This window comes from Lonchura striata, chromosome 3, assembly GCF_050655825.1.
Source record: "Lonchura striata isolate lonStrDom1 chromosome 3, ASM5065582v1, whole genome shotgun sequence".
In the NCBI taxonomy this organism is placed as follows: domain Eukaryota; kingdom Metazoa; phylum Chordata; class Aves; order Passeriformes; family Estrildidae; genus Lonchura; species Lonchura striata.
In genome coordinates this window covers 71,192,677-71,215,722 of record NC_140705.1, presented here as the reverse complement: position 1 = coordinate 71,215,722, position 23,046 = coordinate 71,192,677, and the positions used below count along the sequence as shown (strand labels likewise).

The window sequence follows — 23,046 nt, the reverse complement described above, 5'->3', positions numbered from 1 at the left end:
CTCTCTTTTTCCTGCTCCTAACCAGTGGCTCAAGGGGAAGACAGCAGTCCTTTTTGCTCATCCAGCAGCCTTCAACAGGAGTGCCAGAGGTGTTTGGTGTCAGATGCCAGATGTTTCCTTCCTGAAAGGTGGTTGTAGTCAGGTGGGGGTTGGTCTCATTCTCCAGGCAGCAACAGAACCAGAGGACACAGTCTCAAGCATCAAGAAAAATGCAAGTTGGATATGGGGAAGAAGTTTTTACAGAAATGATGATAAAGTTCTGGAATGGTCTGCCCGGGGAGGTGATAGAATCACCATCCCTGGATGTGCTTAAAAAAAGATTGGATGTGGCACTCAGTTACATGGTTTAGTTGAAATGTTAGGGATGGGTTGAACTCGATGATCTTTAAGGTCTCTTCCAACCTTGTGATTCTGTGAATTCTGTGAATTCTGTTGCCTCATGACACCATCCAGGATGCAGCATATGGTAGGAAAAAATGTAGGGGGAAAAGGAGGAGGGAAAGACAGGAGGAAGAAAGGTGTCTTTTGACGTCAGTAAATATTTGAAGTAAGTATAAGATTGATTTTGCAATCTATCTACATATGAATCCATTACCGGATGTGGCTTGTTTGGTTTTCATCTGCCAAATCCAACAAATGCTATCATGGTGGAATTTGGCCATACTTCCAGGATTCCAGTAAAAAAACGATGGTCTAACTGTGGGTACTGAAAAACATAACAGCACAGCAATCTTCAGAGTTTATAGGAAGAAACATGAGTAACATTAGAGCGTTATGAGAAAAAGAGGGGGAAATGCAACCAATAAGAAAGTGTATAAATATTTATAGAAAGGAAATGTCATCATTAAAGAAAGGAAATGTCATCAGCATAGTGAAGGAATGAAAACTGCAGAAAAATAATAGGTCAATAAATAGAGCTCTTGGGAGAAATAAAAAGCCAACTGGATGTTTTCCTAGTCCCTGAATTAGCTAAAAACAAACCTGTGGAGGATACCTGTGGATACTGAGTCCAAACCAGAGAGTATTGAGATTAATGAGAGACTGCAAAAGAGCTTCTCCTGTAGGATACAGACATAAAGTACCAGACAAGTATGAGTTAATCCACAGTTAATATTGGAGATTAGGGATCAAACAGTTGGGCCATAAACTGTACATTCTGAGAGAATTATTTATTAATCATGAGACAGGAGAGTTTCTTGAAAGGCAAATGATATCAGACAGATGTGGGTTTTCTCTACAAAGTACCTTTCTTTTGGAAAGATGAGGTAAAAAATTGAAACATATTTTCAGTAAACTTCAGATCACACAGATGTGACAGCCAGGGGTGGCCTTGGAAAGCATGACCTGAAGGATACCCCTGGCTCATTCAGAGGTCATAGTTCAGTGTTATCAGTTCTGATTTTCTCATTGATAATAAAGAATGATGAAGAATGATGGTGAATTAAAAAGTAAAAATGTGATAAAAAATTTGGTGGGCTATAGAATTAATTTCAGATCAAGTTCCAGATTATTTCTACAAAAAAAAAAAAATCTTAAGTAAGAGGATGCTGGGGTGAAACATATTTTTTTTGCAATAATTGATAAATTGAAGTACTTTCTCTGTCAAAAAACAGCTACTTTTGGAGCCATGGTACTACTGATTTTGATATAAGAATAATGTGCAAAGCATATTTGGAAGTGATATTAAAACAGAGTTGTTAAGAGACATTCAATACTGTATGTCTTAATTAGTACAGTAACATGAGCAACAATAAAAGGCTCTGAGTTACAAATTAACAGCCATCACACCAGTCTTGCTTTTGCTGCCACAAATTGGAAGCATTTCTAATGAAATAATAAAAAACCCCCCGCTGATATAAAACACACACATATGTGTGTATGCCGCTTGGTTTTGTATGATTATATAATTAGGGAACATAGTATCCCCTCAAGGATATAAAAAAGAAAACTGTAACCTTAATTATGGCATTTTTAATTCCTTTTTGCAAACTGAATAATTATCTTCTAGTTAGTTTTGTTTTAAGGGAAAGTAATGACAGGAGTTAATGAGTTGCAGACAAGCAAACACATACAGAATGGGCCTTTAAGAAAAGCAGGAAGGGACAAGACAAACTGCAACCCTCTCAGTGATGTTGTATGTTTTAGCAAGAATTTCTAATTGAGGTCATTTCACTCACCAGAATTAGAACAGCAGCCAAGGGGAAGACAGAATATGTATCTAAATAATTTAAGGAGGATTATTTTACAGAGAGAGCAATCAGGAGGTGACACAGATATGCAGCAGAAATTGAGAGGTCAGACCATGCCGATGTGAGCAAAATCCTACCATCCACACAGACTTTAACTGATGTATGCTTGAGGTTAGCCAAGAACCCAGAGTACTGTGGGGAGCAAAGAATTTGTCAACCATCACATTTTTCTTGCAGTCTGGCTGTGCAGGGCTGTTTGTATTCTATTGATCTCTGGGAATGCTTTTGCCCTTTGGCACACGTTTTCCACATTTACAGGCCATAAAAACCAGATAGAGTCATAAGCCATGTAAATGTTGTTATAGAAATGGTATTTTTCATAAAATCAGAAAAGATAATTCAAAGTCACACTTTCCAACCAGTTTTGTGATTGAGAAATGCCTTCTCTGTCAGCAAGCTCCCCACATCAGAAAGAGAACATGCGAGAAACATTTCAAATGGCAGAAAACTTTCATTAAGGAGACTTCACCTTTCACACCTAGTCCAAACACTCTACCCAGAAAGGCTGGTAAAGTTATATTTCTTCTTACCTGTGTGAAGTCACTGTCAAACAATTATTGTGCAATCTTGAAAGGCTTACCTGAAAAAATAAAAACTATATCAAATTGGATTAACTTTTCTCATGGCTGGTGAAAGAATGTTTGTGGTTTACACAGCCATGAAACTATATGAGAAACTAATATCCCTCAAAACTCATGAAAAAGATTTGTGAAATTTCATTATGAAACTTAGTACTTGTTTATTTTTGGCTTTCATTTAGACCACTCCAACCACCCTTAACATGTTATGCATCATGTTATCTCCATTTGAGAGCACCTAAATGTAGGCTAGGAAAGAGTTCACACAGACTGTCTGCAAACCCAGCAAGAGAGTTTGGAACCATGAACTGGTGGGGAGTATCCTTCCCTTGGTTTCCCTGCTGTGGTGTCCGGACAATGCTGCCTCCTGTTAACTCCTTATGCACACACACACAGCACAGACAGGTGCAAACACTGAAAAGAAGGGTCCTCTCTCTCAAAGAATGGCTCATTGAGCCCAAACAACTTCGCATTTAGACTTCAGCCTTCTTGGCTTCCACCCAGTGCCTGCATCCAAAGAGCTGGGAGCCCAAATCAATATTGCCTGTAACTTCTCAGCTTGGCAATTGCACACACAACAAACAGGCACTTTGTGTGCTTCTGCAGAAAGAAACAATCCTGCACCACTGAAGAACATTTCTTCTGCCTTTCATTCTTTGATTCAATTGAATCCTAGCTTTGTCCCTTATTGCTGCTACAGAAATAACTGAGACAGAAGTGCTGTCTAGCAGTCCAAGCAGGAAAAACAAGCTAAAGTACAAAATTACCATCCTAATCCTAACATAATTTGCTTGGTCAAATCTGAATCCATCTCCCTTCAAAGTCAGAGAGCCTTTGTAGATGGTGAGGAATTAGGCTGGGCAATAAGGATCTCTGCTTACTATCAGTTTGCAAGCTAACTGCATTTAAAGTTATCTGAAATAAATTATTAAAATCATCAATGATAATGTTCTGGCTGAGCCTAAAAAGAAGGAAGCGTGAAGTAGTGAAGGAGGCAGCTCATTTATACAGAGCAATCCAGAAAGTTCATAACGTAGGAGCCAGATTGTGTCTGTAGGAAGAAAGAACACAGTGATACATAAAAGCTGGACAGCAGGACACTGAAAAGGATGAGGATGATCAGCCTGAGCACACAGCTTAACATCCTATGCAGCAGTATGGCTATGCAGCTAACATGAGAAAATACCAAGGAGGTGGAGGAATCCTTTGTAAAAATCCAGTGGAACACTCACAGAAATACTGTGCCCATTTCAGAGACCCATGGAAATGTGTTTGTGTGCAGGAGGGGTCGATGGGCCAGTTTGGTCTGCTGAGGTGTTCATGCGCTAATTCTGGAAGGTCTGTAAAAGAGCACAAAAAAAGTAGGCATATGTAAAATTTTAAAAGTCCATTTACTGAATAAAGTGAAAATTGTTTTTATGGAATGACCTCCTGTATAAAAGAGCTTTATATGCTTCTATGGCAACAAAGAGTCTGCAAGAAATCTTAGGAAGCAGCTAGATGTCTAGGAACTCCTGGTGTTAAAAAGAGTGGATCTTAGCTCAAAATGGAACTTTGTAGCTGCAGCTCAAACTGTTGGATCCTGTAGGGTAAGGAGCCCTCCAGGATCAGATTTCTGTTCCTGGTGTAGCTATGTAGGCTATGGTCAAGTCTCTTCTGGGGTTGCTGTTACTCAAAGCAGCATCCCCTTTCTGGAAGTGAAGTCTACTCGTGTTCTCCCTACAAGAACCACTTCAATTTTGGCTGTACTAAAGTACACAGTATTTGCAGGCTCCCACTGTAAGAAGTAATTTGTCTTAATGGTGTGCCATCATTATTCTCTCTCCCCAGCCTTCAATAATATTTGTAGATTTGCTTTTAAGATATCCATACAGCCAAGGGTTAGACAGCACAGGTCAAGAAAGCCAAGGGTTCCCTACTAAATATAGCCCTATACTCAACAGCAGGTTTTAGACCTAGTATGTTACCATATTTTTAATATGACTTGTTATTTGGAATAATTGTCAATTAAAAAATATGTATTACAGTATCAAATACCTTAGACAAATATGAATAAATTGTTCCAAACAACTCTGCCACCAAACAAATAGATGTGGTGCCATGACGATACTGAACAATTTGTTTCCCTTAAGGCTAAAGTGATCACTGTGAAATGTAGTTATTTTTTTATTTTTTTGCCTTTTTGTTAATGAGATTGCACTATTTTGCTCCAGCTCACTGTCTATGTCAGGCTGATATGTCTATAATTAACCAATATCTGAATCTTCTTTTTCTCTAGGAAAGCCTTTCTTGCATTCCCATGATTTACCAACTTTAATAGCCCACACATCTCCTCATCCAGCTCTTTAAAGTTCTTACTGCATCCAGACCTACTGGTTAAAAACAGCCGGCTTATTAGCTCTGCATAATGCCAAGTTACTGTTGGAAGGGAACAGATTTCATCTTCACCCTCTGTGAATTCTTCATGCAGACTTTTCAAAAAAACACTTGGAACAACAAGATGTATTGAAACTATTTGACATTTCTACATTAAAAACATGCTTTTATAGACTAGAATCATTGTTGGGATTTTTTTTTTTTTTTTTTTTTTTGTATTACCAGACATAGTCAAATCTTTCTTTTATTGCCAGTGGCCCTCTTACCTTAGGTGTTTTCTTGGTGTCTTGTCACTTCATTAAGATTTTTTCTGGTTTTCCATCCTTCTAATTTATATTCTTTACTGTCTCCTTTCCCTCTGTGTGTGTGTGCATTTGTATTCAGCTACATTTGCCTATTTCAAGCCAGTCTGGTTTTTCTTACCAATACATTTTTTCTCTTGGGGAGCTATGTAGCTTTGGGGCATGTAGTAAGCAACTGTATAAAAATCCCAATTACATTTCCCATTTTAAGACCATGAGAACAGCTGGAAAGAGTGCAATCAAAGGCCCTCCAAAGTGACCCTCCAGCAGCAGCCAGCTTACCTGGAGCACAAACAACAGAGCAGCACAAACACCAGTAGCACCTCCCTGTACCTCCCCTCCAACCCCTCCAGACCCTGCATGTCCTCCCAGGCTGCCATTGGAGGCCTTTACTGGATCTTTCTTCCCTTCCTTTGCCTGGTTGCTTCTGGAATATATATAGACTTTTAGCAGCCACACAGGCCACGTGGCAGGAAACATCAAAGTGTGTGAGAGGGCAGAAGAAGCACCTCTTTTTGTTCACTATGTCCTTTCATTCAGTGCCTCCCTTGTTATTGCACTCAGTCATTGCCTTCTCTGCCTCATTTTCAGTTGCATTCTGCCACCTCCCCTCCTCAATCAACTTTTTTCCAAGCTGGCAAAGTCTAGTCCATTTAATCACTCCATGAATGAAAGTGTTTTCACTGTATCTGTGATCATTCTTGTCCCGCTCTGAACTTTTATACTTCTTCCCCAAACTTTTCTAGCTCTTCTTTACTCATTTGGAGTTGCAGGGAAACAAAACTACTGTGATGTGTTGCATTTCAAATTGTTTCTATAGGATTACTTGGCTTTTAAATGTAATTGACATCAGGAAACTGGGTTTTTAAACTACTAAGCTTTCTATGTTGCTGACTTGGATTTTAGCTTCTGTGAATGTAATAGGGACACTCAAGCCGCCACCCCTGCATGTCAGAACAAGGCAAGTTTCAGCTCTGTGCCCAGTGCCCCTTCTTTCTGAGTTAGTGACTCATTCAGAGCTATATGAGGCTGAATGCAGTCCCCCAGACAGGGAACTGCCAGATATGGGTTTTGGCAATTTTAAGGAAATTTTGTGCATGCCTAAGAAAAACTAAAACCAGAAAAGGTTCCAGTGGAAGCTGCAAGAATAATCCAAGATGGGACAACCAGGCTTTATAGTAAAAGATGAAGAAAGCTTAGTGCTTTTAGCTTATTCAAGAGAAGACAAAAGGTGACTTGATCCTGACTTACAAACCATTATGAAAGGGATTTCTGGTGGCAGATGGATCTGTAATCTGGTGATGTAAAGGCATAATAAGATTCCATGTCTGAAAGCTAAAAGATTAGAAACAAGAAAAAAATGTTAGCAACAGGGTAATTATCCAAACAGCTTAAAGGGATGTACTGGATTCTGTAACACATAATGTTTTCAAACCATAATTAGCTGTCTTTTTAAAAGATGTGCTGTTGCTCAAGCAAAAATTACAGTCTCCATGCAGAAATAATCAGAACAGAGGATTTTAGCCTGCATTAAGCTACAGGTCAACCTAGATGGTCTTAATTACCCCCTTGGCCTCAAGATCTATGAATCTAGAAAAGTGGAGATAATGGCATGTGTTTAACTATCAGTGTTTTGAACGAGAAAAACTGGGAGAATCATGCACAGTAAATAATTCATTCTACACATTCAAGCCAATTTTTTGCTCATAACATATCTAGGGACAGATCATTAACTCTTAAATCTATTTCTCAAATATGACAGACAGCTATCTTGCCCAATATTTGACTTAGAGCTTGTAAGCTGTGCTGCCTAATTGGTTAGCTAACAGAAAATGGGCCAGTTCACCTCTGTGATTGATTAACATGAAGGCAAAGCAGACATGCATATTTAAACATTTCAAATTCAGTTTGGGTGCCCATATATAGGAACATTATTTCGAAATCCTTTTCTTTTAATCAAGCTCCACCATGTTTCCTCATGGTGACTGAGGAGTAGGCAGAAACAAATGTGTAAGCACCACTTAAAGCAGATTCAATTATTTTAAATGTTAAGGTCTAATAAATCCACAGTCACAACACTGTGTTGCTCATCAGTCATACAGGTCTAGGCCTAAAGATGCATTTTGTTTTGAAAATTAACAAAGTTCCTAGCCCCTTGCTTATACAGTAGGCATACAGTGAGCTAGGGGCTAATGTAATCAAAACAGCAAACACTGAAGATATCAGGTATTAAAAAGATTGTCTTTATTTAATGCAGGTTGATATTCAGGGGAGGCAATATAACATACAGGGAGAGAAAACAGGAGCAGGGGAAACTCACTTGATTTTCAGTTAAATACTACAAAAATCAAGGCTAGAGTGTTAAGATAGGGTAACCACAAAGAGAAACATTGAAACATCCGTTAAAGAAAAACATCTATTTCAAAGCAGAACCACTTTTGCTAATGAAACCCATTTCAATTATTTTACGACTGTGCAAAGACATCCCTGGTGGTGTTGAGGTGCATCTGAGAGTGGTCCAATGTAGAAAGAGCAGGGTTTCTCCAGGACTGGGGGACCATCAAGTCAAGCCTGTGATGCTGGACCCCAAAGGGAAGGCACAGCAAAAGCAAAGATCTGGCTGCTCTTTTAGGAACATGAAACAAACACGGCACCTATTGAACAAAGTTTTATTACCAAGCCTAGCAACCTGTGCTTGTTACCCCTCTGCCTCTCCACCCAGCACACACACCATCCAGCATAGTCCCCACACAGGGCTCATCCTGCAGCCAGGACCCCTCTGCATCAGCTCCCAGGCAGTGAGGCTAGGCCATGGCAGTGGCAGGGATGCTCCATCCTCACCGAATTCCGAGGGCCTACTAGCAACCTGGACCGTCAAAATGTGAATAAAAACTTGTTCCCCCTCCAAGTGCCAAGTCCTTGCTGTCTCAGGCACATGCACCGCCCTGCCAGGAGCTGCAATCCTGACGTGCACAGACACAGCTGAGGTCATGAAAGCACAGGGGAGTACCCAGACTGCCAGCAAGCTTTTACAGCCCACAGCAAAGCCTGTGCTTCTGCAGCATCAGACTTCCCAGGCCACCCTGGAGTAGCAGCAGTGTGGGCAGCACAGCACGTGCTGTTTTCCAGCAGCAGCGTGCAGATATTCCTCGCAGGAGCCGAATGCCGCAGATGATTACAGCAGCGCAGTCAAGGGCGATTAACAGCTGTTAGCCTGCAGTGAGCCTGTGAAATGAGCACAGTTTATATTACACAGAGACTTCAGGGAGCAGTGGGGAAAACTGTGGCAGGCAGGAGGGATTAACTGCCCGTGTCAGGGGCCATTTCATTTTTCACCTGTTAGATGGCTTTCCTATTACGTCTCCAGCCTGATGTGGCAATTACGCTTGTTCTATGCCTCCAGTTCAACGCCAAATTGGAGGAAATATATGGCTGCCCTAATTCCATGCACTTTCTAATGGGAGATGTAACATCAGTTATCACACTGCTCACTTCTGCCAGCTCCTGGGGGAAGTGGTACCCCCTGATGCCTGGTAAAAATGTGATGGTTTGGACCAGACTAATCTCTGCTCTGTTCGTATCAAGAGCTGTAAGAGCATCTGTGCTCCTGGAGTCACACTGTGGTACACAAACAAGAAATAATGCAAATTTCCCTTTTTGCAACCCATGAAAACAAACTTCTGAGTCATAAAACCTTTGAGATAACTGAGAAATACACATGCAGGGCAATGTTCAGCCAGCTGAGCACACCTCCTGCTGTCCTGTCTCGTAGTCAGGCAGGCTGCCTTAATGTCTCTCCAGTCACAGTAGCACACAGGCCACATATCTCAGCTACTTCCTGGTGTTTGGGACATACAACATCCAGGTGTCTGACCCATCGTTGTTGGAGCCTGTCCTTGCAGAAGGAAGCTGCATTTACAACTGCTGAAAACCACTGATGCCAGCAAAATCCTTCCTGTTGTCTCCAGCGACAGCATGAGGGCAGGCACATACCCCCAAAAAAGGTCTGTCTGCCCTTGCCCAGCAAGAAGAGCACTTACTGGCAGGTTTGCAGCCTGTTTACAGCCCATGCAATCTTGCAGCACTGGCAGTAAATACACAGGCTGTCAGGTCACACTTTAACTTATTGCAGTCTGAGCAAAATATATGACAAAAATAATGCCCAGGGCTCATTCTGCCTTCACCAGTGGTGTAAAAGTGCTAAATTTTTCAAAATTGATTCAATCCTAGACATGACCTGGACAATTATAAGTAATGCTGCCTCTAAGGAAACAGTCTAATTTTTTCCCAGTTGTGATCCAACCCCACTGCAGGCTGCAGATGTCAAAGGATTTTTGTGTTGCAGAAAGGGGACTGGGTGCCTTCATTCAAATAATTGGAGTGGAGTTGGCCATGGCAAGCAGAAATTTAGATCCATGTCCAGTCGAGGTCCACTGCAGAAACTCCTTCTTTCCAGTTCTCCCTTCACTTTCCTGAAGTTAACACAGATGGTCTAACAGGCCAAAAATGGGCCCTGGGAAAAGTCACCTCTCCCTCTCTTGCTCTCCCACCCTTCGTCCTTCATTTTCTTCCCTGGTGCTGACTCAGACCTTCAAAGCCTGTCTGAGCCCTTTTAAAACCACAAGGCTAGAGAGAGATGGCAGTAAAAAAATTCATGAAAGTTCATGGCTTCATTTTAGAGATTTTGAAGGGTTGTTGCACATCAGTGGCTGGACAGAGATGCTCAGGTATAGCTCACTTGGGATCTGTTTATCTACAAAAACAAGCATGCTATTCCCACCAGCTGCTGTGTGAAGGCCGAGGAAATTGAAGAGAGGAATGCAATACCTGTTCTTTGATTAGTGTGGTTTGTACATCAAGGTTTTATTAGCTTTTATTGCCCCATTGACTGCTGCCTGCCACTGCCTCACACTTGCCTCTTCTCTAACAGCCCCTCTGCTCACTCTGGTTTCCTTCCTCTTTGAGTGAACCTCTTTATTGCCAGCTCCAGCGAGATGATAAAATTTGGCATCTGTTGCTGGAAGTTCAGGTTTATTAGATCTGTTAAAAAATAATCTTTAATTCCGTAATGTGCACAGGGCTGGGTAACGACGGGGAAGCAGAAGGGGCAGCCCCAGGGTCCCTGTGCATGCACTGGGCCAACACAGGGGGCAATTACCATGGGGTGAGCAGAAAGAGGGCCTGGGAGGTGATTTACAGGCTGGCTGTAACACACATCTCTCCACCTACCTGTCCATGCATACTTGCCATGTCTACAGATACATGTTCCAGATATGCATACTCATCTCAGACAATTTCATGCCTTACTCAGTGCCCATGCCTTCTTTCAAGTGCTATTATTTCATTTATTACCCTTATCTTGGTCATTGTGCCAAAGCCTTTGAAGGCCAAGGTCAGGACTAGGTCATCTCTGTGATCTTTCCCTTTCTTCTAACCCCAAGCCACTCTTAGTCCAGTGTCTGTGAGTACTTCATGAGGTTTTGTGGTACACATGAGGGTACTTCATGAGGTTTTGTGCCTTCTCCTGCTAGTCTTACATTGAGCTGTTTTTCCTGTGTGCCTGCATTTAGGCTTCTGCCTTCTACTGAGCTGTGGAGAGCTCTTGGCACTCCTCCACAGGGGTCTGCCTCACCTCAATGGACTTCACCATCAAAACTAGTTAAATGCTAAAATAAATACCTCCAACTTCAGCCTGTTGAGATCTTGATTTTTTTCTTTTCACAGGTCCATACAAAAAGGTGTGCATAGAGCAGGTCTCTAATGTGGGAAAAAAACAATTTTTCTTCTTCCGTTGCCCTCCAGCAATTAAAACCTGGAAGAACTGGGATATTTCTGGCATGTTTCTCTCCAGTGTGCCCAGATATGTGCTATGATACTGAAAAGCTGCATTAAACTTTTCACATCAGGAAAAAATGTGTTCCAAAATGTCCTGAGAATGTCGAAATGAGAGATAATCACAGAAAGCGCTTTAAACTTTACACAGAGTGGTCAATGTTGGCAATTTGCATAATAACCCTGGGAAATAATCTATTATGCTTCATGACAGCATCAATAATTACATACTAGAGCTGGTCATTACAAGAGTTAACCACTGATTAATTAGTCTGTTTATATTAAAAAACAAGGTTGGCTTCAGTAACTAATAAATTGCCTGTGTACAGCTGTTACCAAAAAGATCTCTTGTTAGAAAATTGATTAGGTAATTTTTAAATTGTTTTAATTAAATTTCAGTAATTAGACTCCCCAAACTTATTTCCCTCTTTTTATGGAATGGGGAAGAAATAAACAGGCACCGAGTACATAGAGGTGATACGAGGCAACAAAAGTATGATTGGAAACCTATAGGAAAACAAATATCTATTGCAATCCTCTTGTCCTCCTAAAAGCTTGTAGGAATCTAGAGAAAATTAGATTTTAATTTTATTTTATTTACTTTGCCTTGTGGAGGCTTGGTGCCTACTTCACTCAACTTGGTGAATTCATAATAGGGACAGAAATGCTCAAACCGGTAAATCTTTCTGCGCTCACTCCATTTATTATGCAAGATATTAGCCAGCCAAGCGATGCTACGGGGAGCAGTTTACAGCTTAATCATAAAGTCTCATGGCTTCACAGTGCCAGCTCCTCTCTGGAAAGTTGCTGTTGGTCTTTTTCTGATTTCCTCTAAGGGAGCCTTAGCCTGTCCTCACCCTGAGCTTAGCAGGAAGCAGAGGGAGGGGACACTGTGCTTGCAAAAGGGGACCAGCACCCACGGTGGCATCAAGAAGGGTACCTTCCCTGAACCAGATTTAATGTTGACAGTATGACAGATCTAACAAAGCTTGGCAGGAAAGAGAGAGAAAAGTTCTTTTGTTCCTGGAAATTCAGTTATAGGGGGGTTGCTGTAAAGGGCCTCCTTAATAAGTTGCCACTTTCTCCATTATCAGTCATTACTGTGCAGCCTGCTCTTAAAGAGGGCTCTTGAGTTTCCATTGCACAGGGCTTCTGCATTGTCTCCACTACCCATAAGGTTGCTTTGCTAATGACTTCATTGATCCATACCTTTGCATGGTTCAATATGCTATTTTCTGCCACACTACAGTGGTGTGGAGCTTAGCTTCATGACAGAGCCATGAAGGCTCTAAGACAAAGACTAAGACAGAAGCCACTAAGATTTGCTGAAATACAGTTGTTTGACAGTATCCTGGCCAAGATTCAGCCCTTAACATATTTGCAGACTTCAGTTCTAGAAAGGCAGTAAAAGAACAAAGACAGAAAATCAGAAAAGCACGAATAATCGCATTCTGTTATCGTCCAAAGCATTAACTACCTGCAGCACATCTAAAATACAGACATATATATACACACACATACCTACCTTGCCTAGTATGAAAACAAAACCACCTAATCCATAAATTCGCATCAAAAGTTTCTTCCCTTACAAGACATTCAATTACATTCAATTTATATCCATAATCCACCTGTGTGGCTCTGCTAATAACACTTCTTAGAGCCATTTTTCCTTCCTCTTAAGAAAATGCAATTGCTTTTTAATTGAAGAACAGTCTCATTGGGGAATGGAAAACCCAGAGTTATATTCCCTGGAGATTTCAAAGCGTGCAATACAATCCCTAGCAGTGAGCAGTGTAAATGTGGATCTACTTAATCCCTGTTAATCCCTGAGTTTTTGAGCACACTGGTGTTGCAACATTTGCACCTCCCAGCTGAGGCGTCCTTGAGTAGACAGATGTGAATATATCAGAAAAAAGTATGGATGGGTTCAGAGCGAGAAAGGAGAAGGACACTCCAGGAGAAAAGATGAAGGATGCCTGTGCACAGGTGTTTGCTCCCTTGCAAGGGGAAAATCTCCACTTGTCCTTTTCAGCCACTCATTGGGAATCACTGGTGAGTGATTCCTGATCTTTATTTTCCCTTCAGTGATTAGTCCTGGTGAGAAGCCCCTGATTTTCATGATCCCATGTCTGAGAAGAAAACTTTTTTTTCTATTGGACACAGACCTTGCCTCATGGTCTGGACTGCCAGGGAGCTGGAGTGTGATGGACTGGTGATGAATTTGATGCAATTTCCCACCAGTAACCTTGCTGCGGCTGTTTTCAGCTTGTGTTAGTTGGCACCTACCTCTGGGGCTTTCAGCATAGCTTCCCCATCATGTCCAGCACATCCTCCCCTAGCAGCAGTGCCAAGCCCCTGACTTGAAGGAAGAACACTCACTGGAAATGATCCCTTCCAGCAGAAGAGAAGAGATAGGAAAGGTGGGAGGAGGTGCCACTGAGATCTGTGATGGCATCAACAGACTCACAGAGCTGCTGACATGGCCAGCCAAGCCTCTCACAGGACACCCAGAGCCTCCCACAGATACTTTTACCCTCCCTCTGGCTCCTAGTTATCCTTCTGTACACAGCACCATGGGTAATCCGTGTCTCATTCCGCCTTCATTATTAGGCTGCCTTGCAAATGCTTGTTCTTATCGATCCCATTTTCCAGACCTTTTTCTAACACCCCTGCCTCCAGGCAGCCTATTAGACCTCACACAGAAGCTGTCTAGACAAATTTAGAAAAACTTGGAAAGCACTTGGATGGTACCACAAGAGGCTAGGCAGGAAAGTTAATCAGGAAATTGCTGTCCATTTCCTCCACAGCACAGCTTGAATAGCGGATTGTAAATAAGGCATGAGATGCACTCCGAATAATGAAGAGAAATTATGAAAAGTATGAAATGGCTGATCATGAGATCACAATTTATTTTGGATGGTGAATGTAGGAGAGGTTCCCAGGCAAAAATTAGCATGCAAGTATGTAGGTACAAGATGAAAGATGGTAACATAATACATATGAAAATGGGAATCAAATTAATATTGCCCAGACAATCTTAAGTCTAACCATTCTTATATTCCAAGAGCTTAATTTTGCTGTTGAAAAATCCTCTTACATTCAGAGGATCAAGGTCTTATTTTGTTAATCTCTTGTATGGAAATGTTCCCAATGTGGAAAAGAAATTCAGTGACCAATAAAATAAATAAAAAGCATTCTATGTTTTTGTCATTTCATTGATGTTTGACTTGTCTGTATAGTGAAGTGTGGCATTTCAGACACTTTTTTACTTAAGAGCTTTGCTGAGCAAGAAAAAAAAATCCCAGGAAAAGCCTAGTCACATAAAAAATGTTCTTTGCTTTTGGTATATTCAGCATTTTTCCTGAGTAAAATTCAGTGAACACTCACATGAATAAAGTAATTGTTTTGTTTAATTGGATTGAGCTTGGAGAGGGAGGAAACCAAATAAATCTATAAGTGAGGACAGGGAAGGGTGGGAAAAATTCTTCAAGGTAAAATGAGAAATGGTAACACTCTCATAGAAATTTCCTATGGCAGAGTATTATTTTTGATGCTGGGTTGTTTTGTTTTTTTTTTTTTCCAGACTCACAGACTTAAAGGCAAAAGGTTGACTATCTCATTCATAACACAGCTCATAGTATTTCACCCAGCTGGTCCTGATTAGGACAGTATCTGAAAGTGCTGAAATTATCACAGGCAGACTCTGGTCCAGCTGAGTGGTGGGATGAGGAGGATCGTGGGGTGGGGTAGGCTAAAAGGTTTCCGTACTATCCCACTACCTTGGATCCATTCTGTGTCACACGAGAGGTCTCTTACTTGACTTATTCATCAGCAGTGAATTCAGCACAGACAGAATCCTTTTTGGGTTTGGAGGCTCTGGAAACAAACTGAAGGCTTAGAGTGCCCCATTTGGAATACCCCATGGGATGAAGCTGGACAAATTTCAATCCTTTGCTGCTTCTTTAAAATTAGAGACCCCATCCCAGCTGAAGGCAGCCTAACTACCAGTGTCATGTCTTCAGGATAGGTTTGACAGGGGTGGCTCAGATATAGCTTGGGATGAAACAGCAGTGGTTCAGACTGCCATAAGCACTACAGAGCTCCAGGCACAATTTTACACAGCCTCCTGGGCTTTGAGCTGCCATGATTTTATTGCTAGTAGTTTACAAATTAGCTGCATTAAGACTAGATCCATTCTGTTTATGATGGCTGCAATTGCAGCCCAATAGCTTGAGCAGCTTGATCCCTTTTGCTCTTTTAGGTCAGCAATGAGAAGGATAAATTTTCTGCTCTGAGCAGAGTCTTTCTGCACAATGTTCCACAGCTCAGCCTCATCCAGACACACAAAGGAGGGTTGGAGAATGGGTGCCTGGTGTCTATGTGGTAAGCACATCAACGCTCACATATTTTTGTGTGCCAGTTCATTTCAGGGCTATTGACTTCTGCAGGGATTTAACTTCAGGGTCAACATGAGGGTTAGATGAAAGGAACATTCACTTTGGTGAGCTCCTACGTAGGGCTGGGAAAGGAGACAAGACTCTTTAATGATAGCAATTATCCCGAGGTGCTGGCAAACCCTGTCAGTCAGCAGGAGGCTTTTGGCTAAAAACTAAGCAGGAGAGTGAGTGTGGTGGTGATACTTGAGTGCTCTGCACCTTTTAGTTACTACCTGTGAACGAGCTTAGGTAGGTCTTGCAGACTGGTGTCCTCATTATAAGATCAGAAGCTGCCAGTGTGCGTGTCATGTTGGTAATCCTGGGGGAGAAAGCAGAGACTGAGCTGGAATGAAAACCGCTCACCTTCGCAAGGATGCATCCACCAGAGCAGGATGGAAGCACATCAACAGCATGCTGTGATTTGACACAGCAAGCACAGCTACTGCCCAGGCTGGGCACCAACTGTGCTTGGAGAGGGAGTCAGGATGCAGACTTGTTAATCCAGCACATCTCAAAAGCACTATAAAAATAGGAGATATCTTATTTACAAATGAGATCTTATTTTTAGCACTGGGGAGAAAGGAAATGCAGAAGGCTGTGACACTGCTGTTCTCACTTGTTCATTTACCCAGGCTTCCCCAGAGAGACCAGCAGTTATCACAGGCGACTAGAGGAGGCTTGCAGAAGGAGAGCCAGTTTACACAATTTGCTTAGGAAAGAAGACCTTTTGTAGCAGTCAGAGCAGCACAAAGCTTGCTGTTCTCCACTTTGGGGTGAGCTATCTCAGGCAAATGCTACCTATTGAACAAGGAGATGAAAAGGACCAGATGGAAAGACAAATTTCCTTTTCTAGGATCCAAGAGAGTGGGTTGATGCTGTTGCAAGTGGAGATGAAGGCTGAGTTGGAGAGTGAGGATCTGGCTGCAGAACTAAAATTTGTTGGGTGGAGGGGGAGAGATGTGCTGGCCCAAATGTTCACACAGAAACTGTAGGATGAAGAAAGCTAAAGGTACTTTTAAATGTAGTTCTGACCTTCAGTGCAGTAACACCTGCCTTCCATCTGTGTCCTTAAGTCAAGATGTTCGTGCCTTAAAAAATCACAGATGAGAACACCCCACCCTATATTACAGTGAGAGGGTGGTATTCACTTATTGACCATGGCAGTCCACCTGTCAGAACATCTCCCTGACAGCACTGAGGCACATCCTCCCTCACTGGGTCCATCCTCCAGATGAGGACAGTCACAGCTTACAGATATATCAGCCTTCTCTTTGCCTGTGATGTGCCATTCCCCTCTGTTCCCATCTTCTCCTTTACTCCAGACCTAACGTTGTCCATAACCCTGGATCCTCCCCAACACTGACTGTTCCTTGCCTCTGCACCTTCCTGGCATGACTGCACCCTTAAACTCTTTCCTCAACAATTCCCACGTCCCCACAGGGTCATTCCAATCACATCTCTGCAGCTGGGAAGCTTTTCACTCCACACTCTCGACGATTGGCAGTGCTTCCGTGCTGCCCATTGTCCAGCACCGACACAGGCTGGAGTGCTCCCCTCCCCCTCTCCCGAGATAGCCACACTTCAGAGGCAGCTGCACGGCTTTTTATAGATGGGACTTAATGCCACTTGACGGACCACAGCGCTATTTCTGTGCCAAGTTAGCACAGCCTTAGTATTCTGCACGTGCGAGCGCTTCGCCCTAGACTAGTTGCTGAAATATAAATACCACTCAACCAAAGTTATTTAGAACTTCAGTTGGATCGACCTGATCCGAGCCAATTATTTTCCCCGACAGAATTAATTAGACTGCATATAAAGTGAGTGAGATGTGAAAGACAGGTCTGCAGAATTATTTATTCCATTAACAGTTGGTTTGGAAAAAAAGAGGCTCTGTCCTTGACTTGGCTGTGCCACAGCCTCATCAAGAAGAAGGAAATCAGGGTTTTCACATGGGAAGCTGCTCTGCTGGCAAACACAGTTCACTTGGTGTTAGTTTGCATCAACAAGCTCCCTGCTCTCTTATTTTCATAAAGATAAGGGCTGGCTGTGTAAATGCAGTTGCAGAATCCAAACTCCCTCCCTGCTCAAAACAACTGTTACTCAGACCTCTGTGGAACTAATTTATTGCCAGTGAAATGTAAATAGTTGCAGCAGGTACGCAAGCAGGCATTTCTTCACTGAGTATTACTTGGAGAAGTGCCAATCGGTGCCTGTACACAGAGCTGGAGGGAGCAGCTCTTCAAGCATGAGAGAACAGTAGGACTGGCTTCAAAAGCAATGATTATTTTATGGGAATTACTCCAGCAAGGTGGGAAGGGACTGAGAAACTGATTTTTTCAAGATCGAAAAACACACTTAAGTTTCCTTGGGACTCATTCTTCCTACAGAGCTCAAAAAAAAATGAGAGCAGCTCTGCAGCTCCAGTTCTAGTGAGTAGTGGGTTCTGGGGAGACAAACATCCCAGTAACTTAGCACAGACAAAGTATATTTTTCTTTTAAACAGAGACCATGAGGAAAAAGACGCAATTGAGACATAAGGCTGGGGCCAGTTTCTCATTCTCTGCACGGGGAGAGGAGCTCACACCATCCCTCCGATCCTCCCTGTGCCCATGTCATGGCTGCTCCAGTAACAGAGGCCTGGTTTCACCAGGGTCTGTAGGGATTGGGAAACCATCCACAGCCCCAAGAACCAACATTTTACATCTCACAGCCAGTGTACTCTGACCCTCTGCATCTGCCATCCTCTCTGACAAAATGCACCAGGGCTTTTCCTGTGTAAATCACCATCCCTGATGTTACAATCAAGAGATTGTCTCTTGTGGCAGATGAGTCACTTGCATCCTGTTCTTTTCTAAGGCCAGCTTCTTTTCAAACTCAGAGCCTAGGTGTCCAGCCTTATGGGGAGGGAGGCTGAGACCTCAGGGAAGACACCACCTTGCCCCTGCAAACAGCTTCACCTCTTCCTTCACCAGCTCTTCAGGTCTAACTCCTCAAGAGTTGGTTAATATGGAAAAAAAGATGACCTAGAGAACACGTAATAGTTGTAAAACATATTGCACATAAACTGCAATACCATCACCCAGACTGCAGGGCAGACCCCTCCACAGTGACAGAACTGCCCCTGCCACCTCTGCCGGGTCAGACAGAGCTTGGGACTCTGCTGTGATACAGCAGAAATTAAAGGTAATAGTTCCTATTTTGTGGGGTTATTTTAAGCACCATTGTCCTGTTTCTTGAAATACATTAATGATTTGCAGTTAACTGTGCTTTGGAGAGAAGGAATGGACTATATAGTCTCCCAAAATCTCTCCCGAGTTTCATAGCCTGGCTTGAGAAAGAGATCAGAGCAATCTTGAGAGGTGCTTGACTCCATTTCATACACCCTTTTACCTGCTCTAGAAGGCTTTCAGTGAAGGTAGTTCTGCAATGTCCTTCTCCTCCCCATGTTCAGGGTTTGCAGATCTCCTATAGGCTGTAGGATATTAGAGGAGATTACACCTAATCTTAGGGTATGTTTCTATATATTAGGCCAATTATTTCTCATCCTGCCAGCAGGAGACAAGCAGGAAAGTAAAAAACAGCTCTCTGTGTTGAAAGCTTTGTTATTCCCTTCACTTATCTACTTTCTAGACAAAACCAAACCCACTTATCTTGTGCCTTCTGAAACTTTTCCTTTTTTCGCAGCTTTGCCCAGATTGTTTCTGACTTGATATCCAAATCTGGCCACATTGCACCAGGTGGGATCTCAGCAGCACTGGGTGAAGTGGCATAAGTAGCTCTCACACTCTCTGCCTGCTAACACCTCCTACTCAAAGATTCACCTTTCTCAAAACATCAACATATTATTGGCTTGCTCAGTTTGCAGTAAGCCAAAACCCCAGCTCTGGCTCTTCTGTACTGCTTCCTCAGCATTTATTGTGCAATCTGTTTTTATGCATTTGATTTCAACATGTAATACTTCCAACTTTTCTCAAAATAATTCCATCTCACTGGGTCCAGACCATTCCTCCAGCTCATTGAGATCAGTCTTTTTTTTTTTTATGTCCTCCAATCTCATTATAGCTCCTTCCCAGCTGGGTGTCTGCCGCACAAGAAGTCTCTTCCATCATCCTCCATGATAATGAAGACAGTGAACAGAAATAGTCCCAAGGAAAAATTCCCCTGCAGAATCCAACTTGAAATGCCTTCTTATTTTGACAAGCAAACCAGTCAGTACAGTTTTTTCAAGCACTTCAATGAGACCTCATGGGAATTTCTTTTCTAATGAAGATGGACCCAAAAAAAGCATTGAATACTCCAAACACCTCTTCATCATGCTTTATTTGTTCTCTGTGTCCATTAAGTAATGGACCTACAACTCCCTTTGCCTCCCTCCTCCTTCTCACACAGTCAGGAGAATTGTTTTTGTTGTTTTCTTGCCTTGTTTTTACTATTTGTTAGGCTCCCTTTTTTTTTTTTTAATTTCAAATAACAACATATTCCTGATGCAGCTATATAGGGTTTACTGTAGATTCTGGTGCTTGTCTGCACTGCTTCACTTGTAATATAGACATCACCCTTCTGCATTTCTTCACTTAGAATTTCTTCCTGAGATTCTGCCTAACTGCTCTCTGAATTTGCTGAAGCATCCTTTTTTATTTTAAGACCACATTTTCATTCTGTCACACTTAGACCCTGATTTGTTCTTTGTCCTCAGTTTTAGAGGAAAATTAAACAAGACACAGAGAATGTCCAATTCTAATTCCTTATATTGCTCCTCTCCAGGGAAGAGATAGATGGGCAGGATAATCTGCTCTCTCTCCTGTGCTTGATCTGTAGATAAAGGCCTTTGACTAACTGAGTTGTAAACCTAGTAGGTTTTGTGAGCACACCAAAGAAAAGCGGGAGGGAGGGGAAATCCTGTTAATCAAGGCAAGGGCATCCTAAATTACATATGAGAGGGTTATATTTTAATTTGCTTTTTGAAAGATGGACATGACTAGCAGCAATCTAGGATTACTGGATAACTTGACTATCTGTCAGAATGGACAGAACATCATTTACTACATCCAAATCAGCTATCAAGGGAAAGAAATTTGGAATTAATCTAGTAGGATCAGAAATCATCCAGAGACTTCAACAATAGATGTGAAACACTTATTCTAACATAGCATTAAAATTAGAAATTAAAATCACTAAGGAAGTCAGGAAATTTGCTGAGCATGTACTCTTGGCTCACTTTGCATAGCAGTGCCCTCAGAGGAGGAGGCACAGAGTTTTTGGTGCCTGTTAACATATCACTGTCACTGTGATGGATGAGAGAAGCTCTTGGTGTGGCATTTCAGGAGAATAAAGAAAGTGTTGACTTTCTCATTTTCTTAATAAATAAGGGTTAAATTACTGCATAAAAAGGTTTAGAAATATTTCAAAACCTAATTTTACTATTTTATCAGTTTATAGAGGAAGAATCACATATGTGACTTTCTCAGGAACACTGGCAATGAGCCACATCACAAAAATACTTCTTTGCACATACATCAAGAAGAGGCCAAGTGCATTTATGACACATTTATTAATTCCTCCTAGACACTACAGCCACTGCTTGAGTGAGGATCACAAGCCTTACCCTGAAAGCTGTTGAGTAACATAAATAAAATTCAGAAAGAAATGTAGATGGTCAGTGATTTAACTCTGTTACCTGGAAATTTTGACAACCACTTCTGCATCTAGATACCTTTATAAACCTCAACATCTTTCTCCCTATCTCTAGCACCAAGGGTTTTTCAGATAAGGGTCTCAAATATCTGAGCAGAGAAAGGTTGTTTCACTTTGGAGTGAAAATAAGTGGAAATGTGGTCTCCTTCCAGATCAGAAATGCTTGTTTAGTGGTGACAGAGCACCTTTAGCAAACCTCTCAGCTGAGCTACAAAAAGGTTGGTTGTGGTTTTTCAAATCAGCTGTACTAATTTGGAGTAAGGAGTAACCTAGCTTTCTGAGGTAATTGCTTTTCTGTTCTCTTTCTCTATCTCTTTTTCAGAGGCCAGGTTTGCAAGGCAGCTTGACCTGTTTCTCATTTTCATGCCAAATTGCTCCTTCACTTCATCCTCTCCTCCAGGCAGAAAGAGGAGTATGTGGAGGAGACTGTCAGGCTGATGTTTCCTGACAGCCCTACAAAGCATTGCTGCTTTCTAAGGAAAATAAAGGCCAGCCAGACTGCCCTGCAAACAAAGCCCTACCTCAGGAGGCTGCCCGCCCAAAGGATGGGGCAGAGCAGAACTGGATCCAGCAGCCACTTCCCTGGAATGCACAGGCTTCACTAGAGTGGCACTGGAGAGAGGGAGCTGCAAAAGCTTTGGCAAGCCCCAGACCGTTCAGGCTGGCTGCGCTACAGGGGCACCAAGCCACTTCTTCAGCCCAGCTCCTCAGGGACACAGATGGCAAGAGGATGGAAGGATGTGCTGCTCAGGGCTGGTCTGAGCCTGTCCTTTGCTCTACTCACAGCTGGAGCACATTTGGTCACCAAGTCCTGCTAAACTGACTGCCAGCCACGCTCAGCCACTGTTCATTTATAAGAGAGACAAGGCCACAGAGACCGTGAACGCACGCCGTGAGCTGCTGCTCTGTATTTAGGTGACATTGACAGTGGGTCATTCTGAGGGCATGGACCCCTAGAGACGTTGTCAACCCTAAGATCAGAAGTGAAGTTACATCACGTGTGGGCTCACAGGCTGTGCTGAGCGTGAGGAACTAACCTCACTTTCCTTCTGCCGCAGAGTAAGGGCAGGCATGTGAATTATCACTCTAAAGTATCTGACAAGCTTCAGGTTGGCTCTCCAGCTTGTTCCTGCTAGGATGCTTATTTGCCCTTATCCTCTGGGTGCTTGGGTTTGATGCTTGCTCCTCTTGTAGAGTAATTTGCATTTTGGTATATGATTTCAAGAAAGAATAATAGCATTTTACATGTGTAAATGAGTATAAAGTGCACCAAGGAAGAGAGAATTAGACCCTCATCTCTTGAAAGAATATCAAAAAAAGGGAAAATTTGGACTTGATCCAAAGGCTATTTCCTCATTTTGAATCTTAAATGTTAAGAGAATTGTATTAAAAAGGATAATTATGGAAGAAAAAAGCTTTAGCTAAGGTTGTGTTGCTAAATATTCAAAATCACCTTCTGCACAAAATCTTACCCCTTCAAAAATCCTCTGAAATTAAGATAATGTATTCATTACAGTACTCAAAAGATTTCCATTTCAATTTATTGTCAAGGTTGAGAGGTTCTGAATAGGACTCCTGG

The 23,046-nt window shown here is 42.2% G+C and overlaps 1 long non-coding RNA gene across 1 annotated transcript; it reads right to left on the bottom strand.

The window, feature by feature from the left end:
- Positions 1-586: 586 nt before the first annotated feature.
- LOC146767934 (uncharacterized) lies at positions 587-4,179 on the bottom strand. Its single transcript, XR_014953823.1, has 3 exons — positions 4,060-4,179; positions 2,780-2,829; positions 587-706 (listed from the first exon to the last, which is right to left on the bottom strand). It is a non-coding gene; the product is annotated as an uncharacterized LOC146767934 (long non-coding RNA).
- Between the last annotated feature and the right edge of the window lie 18,867 nt (positions 4,180-23,046).